A 7,532-nucleotide genomic window follows, 5' to 3' on the forward strand; every position below is an offset into this window, starting at 1 on the left:
GGTAGAAGGAGCCGAGTCGGCGACGGAGTGCCAGCCGCCCCCTAAAAATGGGAGCTCTTTGGAGTCAACTTCCCCACCCGTCCCTTTCCGACTTCACGGCCCACCTGCGGCAGACGACGACGACGGCGCTCCCCCTCTAGCCGTTTCCCGCTCAATTTCTCAACCACCCCCGCCCCCCGCTCTTCACTCTCCTCAGAACGTCGGGAGGCAACGCAGGCGCTTCAGGACCGGCTCCGCGCCCACCTTCACGCCTCAACCACTAAGGCGCGCGCCAGCTTGCGCGCTCCGCGGCACGTGCTCTTGCCGCCCCGCCCCGCCGCGCCCAACCGCCTTCGTGGCCGTGGCGACCAATCGCAAGCCGCCGGGGCTATAACAATTAGTCGAGGCGGGGGCGGAGGGGGAGAAGAATGTTCCTAAATCAACGGCGCGGGGGGGGGGGAAGTCCGTTATTATTTTGCGCTTGTGGCGTAGCGCCCGTAAACAAAGCCTTGTCGCTTGCGCGAGTCGTGGTACATTACTTGGTGGCCGCCTGCGGAAGAGCTTTTCCCGACTAGGCTTTTCCCAATCGCAACGAGTAAACGAAACTTATCGGCTAACGCAGGTGGATGGGGGCGGTCTTAAAGAGCCGCACCCAGGTGTACGAGCAGATTAAAGCCATTCTCGAAATGCAGTACATTACTGTATACGCACGTGTTTTTTTTTTTTTTTTTGAGGGCAGTCTGCTGGTTTTACCCAGTTATATGTCCTGTTAATAAAACATGAGATAGTAAGCTTTAGATTTTAAGAGCCTTGGTTATTCGTGGGTTTATTGTTGCGGTTCGCCAACGAGGACTGTGTGGAAAAGTTACTGCTGCCGCTCCCTTTTTTATGTAATTAGATCCATGAGGTTTTGTTTTTTTTCAACTCGATGGTGTGTTTAAGTAATTTTGCCCAATATTAAGGAATGAAATGGTTTCAAGGAGCGGTCTGCTGATTTTATTTGTAGTTCCACCCCTTTCCTGGTAATCCATTATTTGGTCTTTTTAGATTGCTATGCTTATTGTATAGTTCATGTTCTACTCCCTTGAGGTCTTTAAACAGAACAGCATGTAAAATGTAATAATGAATAATGTTTATTAAAAAAACATGCTTAAAACAGACTATTCTATTTTGGGCATACTGTGAAAAATATAAGGTTGACTGGAACAGATAATGCTAAGGAAAGTTGAAAGCAGCAGGAAAAGAGAAAGATGGTATGTGAATTGAATTAATTCAGTAAATGAAGCAACAGCCTATTTGCAAGACTTGAGTAAGGCTTTTACACTCTATTGGACCTTTGGGAGATCCCTAATTCATTGACTTACTAAATCTGAAGCAACTTGATGGCAATATGGTAGCTGGATTGCCAGCTGGAGCTGGCTACAGGGATGACCTTTTGCAGCTGCTCTGCTGCTTGCTGATCCCTTTCCATGCACAATTTGAAAACACTGGCTCTATCCTATAAAGCCTTAAACAGCTTGGGTCCAAGCTATCTCCAGGACCACATCTCCCACTATGAGCCTGCCCCAACTTTAAGATCATTGGGAGAGGCCTTTCGTTCCTCGGTCTCACCACCTTAACAGCTGAGTTTGGTGGGGACACAGGAGAGGGCCTTCTCTCTTGCTGCTCTCAGACTTTGGAACTGGCTCCCACAGGAGGCCAGCCTGGCCCTATCCTTGCTGTCCTTCTGCAAGCAGATGAAGAGGTTTCTCTTCAGGCAAGCTTTCACTGAGTGAGTGGCTGCCTGAGTGAGATTTTTAAATGGATTGCTATGCCTTATTGCTTTTAATGTGTTTTTACAATTGTTTTTGTTTACAATTTCTCAGAGTGGTACTTGTTTGATCCTTTTTAGTATTTTTATACTCATGTTTTTAGCTTTAAATATTGTCTTTTAATTATGTAAGCCATCTTGGGTTCTTTTTAAGGAGAAAGTTTGGATAAAAGTATTTATTTTAAATAAATAAACGTTTATGTCTTATCTTTTTTCCATATACGTCAAGGCAGCATATGGAAATCTTTCTCCATCCAGCCTCAAAACAGTGTTATGAAATAAATCAGGAAAAGTGAGTGATCCAAGATCTCAATTACTGAGGAACCTAGATTTCCTAATCACAAATTCAACACACCAAAAACCTTACTAAGGGTGTAATTTCACCGTGTGTTTTGCTGCAGTTTGATTCACAGCCAGTATTATGCTGGAAATTGTAGTTAGTCCTCACACAAGAACTGAAGTCAAATTCAGACAAAAATCCAAAATATCTTCCTCACCTGGGTTGGGTATCCGTAACAGAAGAATCGGCTCCAAATTAGAAGTCTTCAAAACCTAGAATAGTGTTTTCCTAACCTTGCGGCTGTGACCTCTATGGGGGTCACAGGTCACCTATGTGTCGTATCCCTTCTCAAATAATTTCATCCTTGACCTTTCGGAGCAGGATATTAATGTTAGTGTGTATGTATGAGAATGACTACACAAAAGCCTTTGACTTTGTGGACCACAGCAAACTATGGCAAGTTCTTAAAGAAATGGGAGTGCCTGACCATCTATCTATCTCCTGAGAAACCTATATGTGGGACAAGAAGCAATAGTTAGAACTGGATATGGAACAACTGATTGGTTCAAAATTGGGAAAGGAAGATGACAAGGCCGTATATTGTCTCCCTGCTTATTTAACTTATATACAGAATACATCATGCAAAAGGCTGGACTGGAGGAATCTCAAGCCAGACTTAAGATTACTGGACAAAATATCAGCAACCTCTGATATGCAGATGATACCACTCTGATGGCAGAAAGTGGTCTGGAATTAAAGAACCTCTTAATGAGGGTGAAAGAGGAGAGCACAAAAATGGTTTGAAGCTCAACATTAAAAAAAAACTAAGATCATGGCCACTGGTCCCATCACCTCTAGGCAAATAGAAAGGGAAGATATGGAGGCAGTGACAGATTTTATTTTCTTGGGCTCAGTGATCACTGCAGATGGTGACAGCAGCCTTGAAATTAAAAGACACCTGCTTCTTGGGAGGAAAGAGATGACAAACCTACACAACATCTTAAAAAGCAGAGACATCATCTTGCCGACAAAAGTATGCATAGTCAAAGCTATGGTTTTTCCAGTAGCAAGGTATGGAAGTGAGAGCTGGACCATAAGGAAGGCTGACTGCCGAATAATTGATGCTTTTGAATTATGGTGCTGGAGGAGACTCTTGAGAGTCCTCTGGACTGCAAGGAGAAAAAACCTATCCATTCTGAAAGAAATCAGCCCTGAATGCTCACTGGAAGGACAGTTCCTGAAGTTGAGGCTCCAATACTTTGGTCATCTCATGAGAAGAGAACTCCCTGGATAAGACCTGATGTTGGGAAAGTGTGAAGGCACGAGGAGAAGGGGACGACAGAGAACAAGATGGTTGGACAGTGTCATCGAAGCTACCAACATGAATTTGACCCAATTCCGGGAGGCAGTGGAAGACAGGAGGGCCTGGCTTGCTCTGGTCCATAGGGTCATGAAGTCGGACACAACTTAACGACTAAACAACAATGTATGAGAAAGAGAGCCTTTGGAGGAGAAAGAAGCCTCTACTTTCTGAGATGACCAGGACTATTTTTTCCAAAAAACATTTTTTTAATTTATTATTTTGTTTTATATACAACCCATGCCAGCGTAAAGATATAATTGCCGCTTCCACAGGAAAGAGATTTTAGCTATGACACATCAGTTCTAGAGATCCTAAAGGAGAGAAAAAGAAATTCCTCTGAACAACAAACATAAATGACCTGCCTCTTCTGCAGTGGGTGCAAGGAAAGCTTTCTGCCACTTTCTGAGGGGGATCCTCTCTGCATAGAGGTTTCACCCCCTGGCTACAACAATGTTATTTCCCCCTCCCCGGCCCATTTTTGAAGTCCTTTGCTTTCTCTCTACCTTTAAATTCTCTAGCCTGCTCCCTCCACAATTTTGAAGTGGTGGCAGTAGAGTGAGTGGCAGGAGCAGCATCAACAGTGCCGCCATGTCAAGGAACAATGACGACAGACTATGTATGCAACTGTGGTGGTGGGCTTGGATGTTACTTGTATATTACAAAAGGGGTCACAACTTGAAAAAGGTTGGGAGCCATTGCTCTCTAGAATGAAGTATCAGTTCAATCGCATATACATGAATTCACTACATGGATTCACTCCTCCAACACAAACATATAAGAATTATGACAAGTTGTCAGGGACTTTAGCAGTCCAAATGGCAACAGCAGATCCCATCTCTTCAGCTCTCCCATTCTTCCTGATTTAAATCTCTACTCACAGCCCCATTCTTCCTTCATCCTAGTCCATCACTCTAGACCATGACTACAGCACACTGGGAATCCCCACTTAATCTGAGATGTCTATAAATCTTAAACTGTGACCCATCTAACAAAAGTTCACTGGCCACCACAACATGTTTTTAGGAAGGATCTGAGAAAATTGTCTAAATGTCAGTGCTGTGATTTTCTTGATACATCTCTTATTCCTGTTATGGTAATACCCAGTTACAAGCTAATTCTGGGGAGGAGTTATTATTCACATTAATTTTCTACTGGGCCAATCTCTGACATTTGCCAATCTCTGACATTTACATGCACGTTGGAATACTGCAAAGACAGGAAGCAGACATGGTGTGGGCAACCTGTTCTGCATTAATCCTCATGTATTAACATCTGAAAGGAAAACTGCACATTTTCCCAGAATGAGATGTACAAACTATAGGAGGACCTGAAGTTATTCTTGTTGTGGATGCATGTTATAGTGTGAACGTATACCAGCATGATAGTTTGCTGTTTCATTTGTCATTCTTTTCCTAAGTGCTGCATTTTCCTCTCACTTCTGAAACTCACTGAGCTGATGTTTTCACTGAACTTTGTCCTGTGATCATGCCTCTCCGTAGTGATTACAGACTGGCTTTCGTTTGTCTGCAGACTAGATTTCCTGATTAGTTTTCATTTTATGACTATCTCTTCTCTGTTAGGAAAAGATACAACTTTTTTTAGCTGAAAATGAAGAGACCAAGGAGAGTTTGATTGTTTCCAGTGGATTGACTGGAGATAGTCATTCTTTCTTCCCTTCCTCTCCCCAACACAACGTCCTCAAAAAGTAGAAATAAAGATAGCAGGTCCTGGTTTTTTAAAACATGGCTCATCTTGAATGTAGAGAATGTGTATTTTTTTGAAAGTTGCCTTCTAAATTTTTTCTGTGCTAGGAGGGGAGAAAAACGATAGAAAATTAACCCTCTTTATTGTGTGGGGCTGAGAGATGTTATGCTTATATTATGGAAATGGAGGTTGAAAGTCACATAATAGACATGCAAAAGAGCCCTGTGATCTAAGGATTAAACTGCAGTACTGCAGTCAGGTCTCTGTTCACAACCTGCATTCAATTCTTACTGATTCAGGTAGCCAGCTCAAGACTGACTCAGCCTTCAGTCCTTCCAAGATCAGTAAAATGAGTATCCAGCTTGCTGGGGGGGGGAGTGTTCTTTTGTTATAAACCACCCATAATTATGTTATAAACCAGTGGTTCTTAACGTGGGCGATAATGCCCCCCAGGGGGCGATTTCATTTTTCAGGGGGGCGGTAGAACAAAAAGGGGCGGCGTGGGGGCGCTGGAGCAGAAGGGGGCGGTAGGGGGGTGCTGGAGCAAGCCAAACCTGTGAAGATGGCTGCAGCCTTTTTACAATGTGCATGAATATATATTTTCCTCCAATCTTAATTTAGTTTCAGAGTTTTCGTCTTGAAATTTTTAGTTCCTGCATTGCAGTTTGTTTTTATGCCCTTTTTTATTTATTTTTGCGTCTTAAAATTTGCTTGCAACTAAATCATTAAATGTTACTTTTGGGGGGCATTTCATTTTCTTGGAATTGAATTTTGTTTTCAGGGGTCATTGGATTTAAGTGTCTTAAATAAATAAATAAATAAATAAATAAATAAATAAATAAATAAATAAAAGATATCATCACCGCAGGGAGGGGGGGCGATGATAACTTCCTCAAACGCTCAAGGGGGCGTTTCTGTCAAAAAGGTTAAGAACCACTGTTATAAACCACCCAGAGAGTGGTTTAGCACTATGAGGATATATATATAACAGCCACATGTAACGGTCTCATATGCAGTCCAATATTATCTCCACATAGCAAACTCATTTGGTGTGGAGGCTAATCATATATCAGGAATACAGTACTGTATTATATACTGTACTTTTTCCATACTTTTGTTTCAGATGATAGGAGTATTGAGTGATAAGTACTTACAACATTGTTTGTAGTGTAGCTTGTTTTAAAAATATCTGGCTGAAGACTGGGATAACAATTACAGTGGGGTCTTGACTTAAGAACGGCTTGAGTTAAGAACATTTTGACTTAAGAACCGCTCTCATAGAAAAATATTGACTTGACTTAAGTACTTAGATTTGAGTTAAGAACTGAAAAAAAACCACATGGGAGGCAGTTAAAGTGCAAAATTTGAACTTTCAGTTAACTGTTGGCCAGTGAAAAGGGTGCCTGTCTGCTTCCTCACTCCTCCCAGCGTTTAGAGAGTGGATTGGGAGTCTTCAGACTGCCTGGACTGTATTTTCCCTGCCTTCCCTGAACCTTTCTTGACCTAAGAAAAAAAGAAACAAAATATCCCCCCTCTAGTGGTAGAAGGCGGAATAGCAGCTTCCCATTAGTTTCTATGGACGGAAAAGAGCAGATACGGACCAAATGGTTTTCAATGCATTCCTATGGGAAATGCAGATTTGACTTGAGAACATTTTGACTTGAGAACCGCCTTCCAATACGGATTAAGTTCTCAAGTCAAGACCCCACTGTACAACCATTCCGTTTTGCAATTTCCAATTGCAGATGGAGGCTGAAGTTGATAGATTCAATAAGCTGTAACAAAGTCTTTCAGTTGCTAAAATCAGATATGCATGTCCAGTACAAAACAGTGTAGTAGACGTATTATTAACACAGAGAGGATTACATAAAATGTAAACGTTTTACATTTAGATATGTTATTTAAACATGCAAATCTCTTTTTTTTTTGCATCGGCTCTCCAAATCTGCAGTCAAATCCTGATGCAATACACAAATATTTCAACTGAAGTTATTTGCTGCCTCTATCTGTAGAGTTGTTTTGAAATCCTATATACATTTACCGGAGAGGAAGCCACACTGATTCTTAACACCTTGCTTCTAAGGTGTGCATTACAGGATTGGATTGCTCAAAACTTCACCGTAGCATAGAAAGAAAACTCTTCAAGAGAAATTCCACACAAATACCGGCTCGCGAAGTTAAATGATTGCTACAGAGATAGGTGATCCAAACACCCCTAAATATTCAATAGACTGCCCGGTGCTTCATTTCCCTTAACGCGCGCACACTTTGGATTTTTCTTTTAAGTGTCGAAGGAAAATTTCCATTACTAGTCTTGATCTCTATGGCTGATCGTTTAACCCTATGGACACACGGGGTCGCTGTTACGGTGCGATCCGTACTTAGCACGGGAAGAT

General features: G+C 42.1%; 1 protein-coding gene across 5 annotated transcripts in view; it reads right to left on the reverse strand.

Annotated features, from left to right (window-relative positions):
- DDX4 (DEAD-box helicase 4) overlaps nt 1-322 on the reverse strand; it is a 57,647-nt gene extending 57,325 nt beyond the window's left edge. For 2 of the 5 annotated variants that reach the window (XM_072992753.2, XM_072992751.2), the window contains exon 1: nt 105-318. The gene's annotated coding sequence lies outside the window, so the exon portion shown is untranslated. Of the gene's footprint in view, nt 1-104 lie in introns of all 5 variants that reach the window. The other 3 variants (XM_072992754.2, XM_020805567.3, XM_072992750.2) reach the window with 3 other exon arrangements.
- Nucleotides 323-7,532: the final 7,210 nt, after the last annotated feature.

This window comes from Pogona vitticeps, chromosome 2 (genome assembly GCF_051106095.1).
Source record: "Pogona vitticeps strain Pit_001003342236 chromosome 2, PviZW2.1, whole genome shotgun sequence".
NCBI lineage: Eukaryota > Metazoa > Chordata > Lepidosauria > Squamata > Agamidae > Pogona > Pogona vitticeps.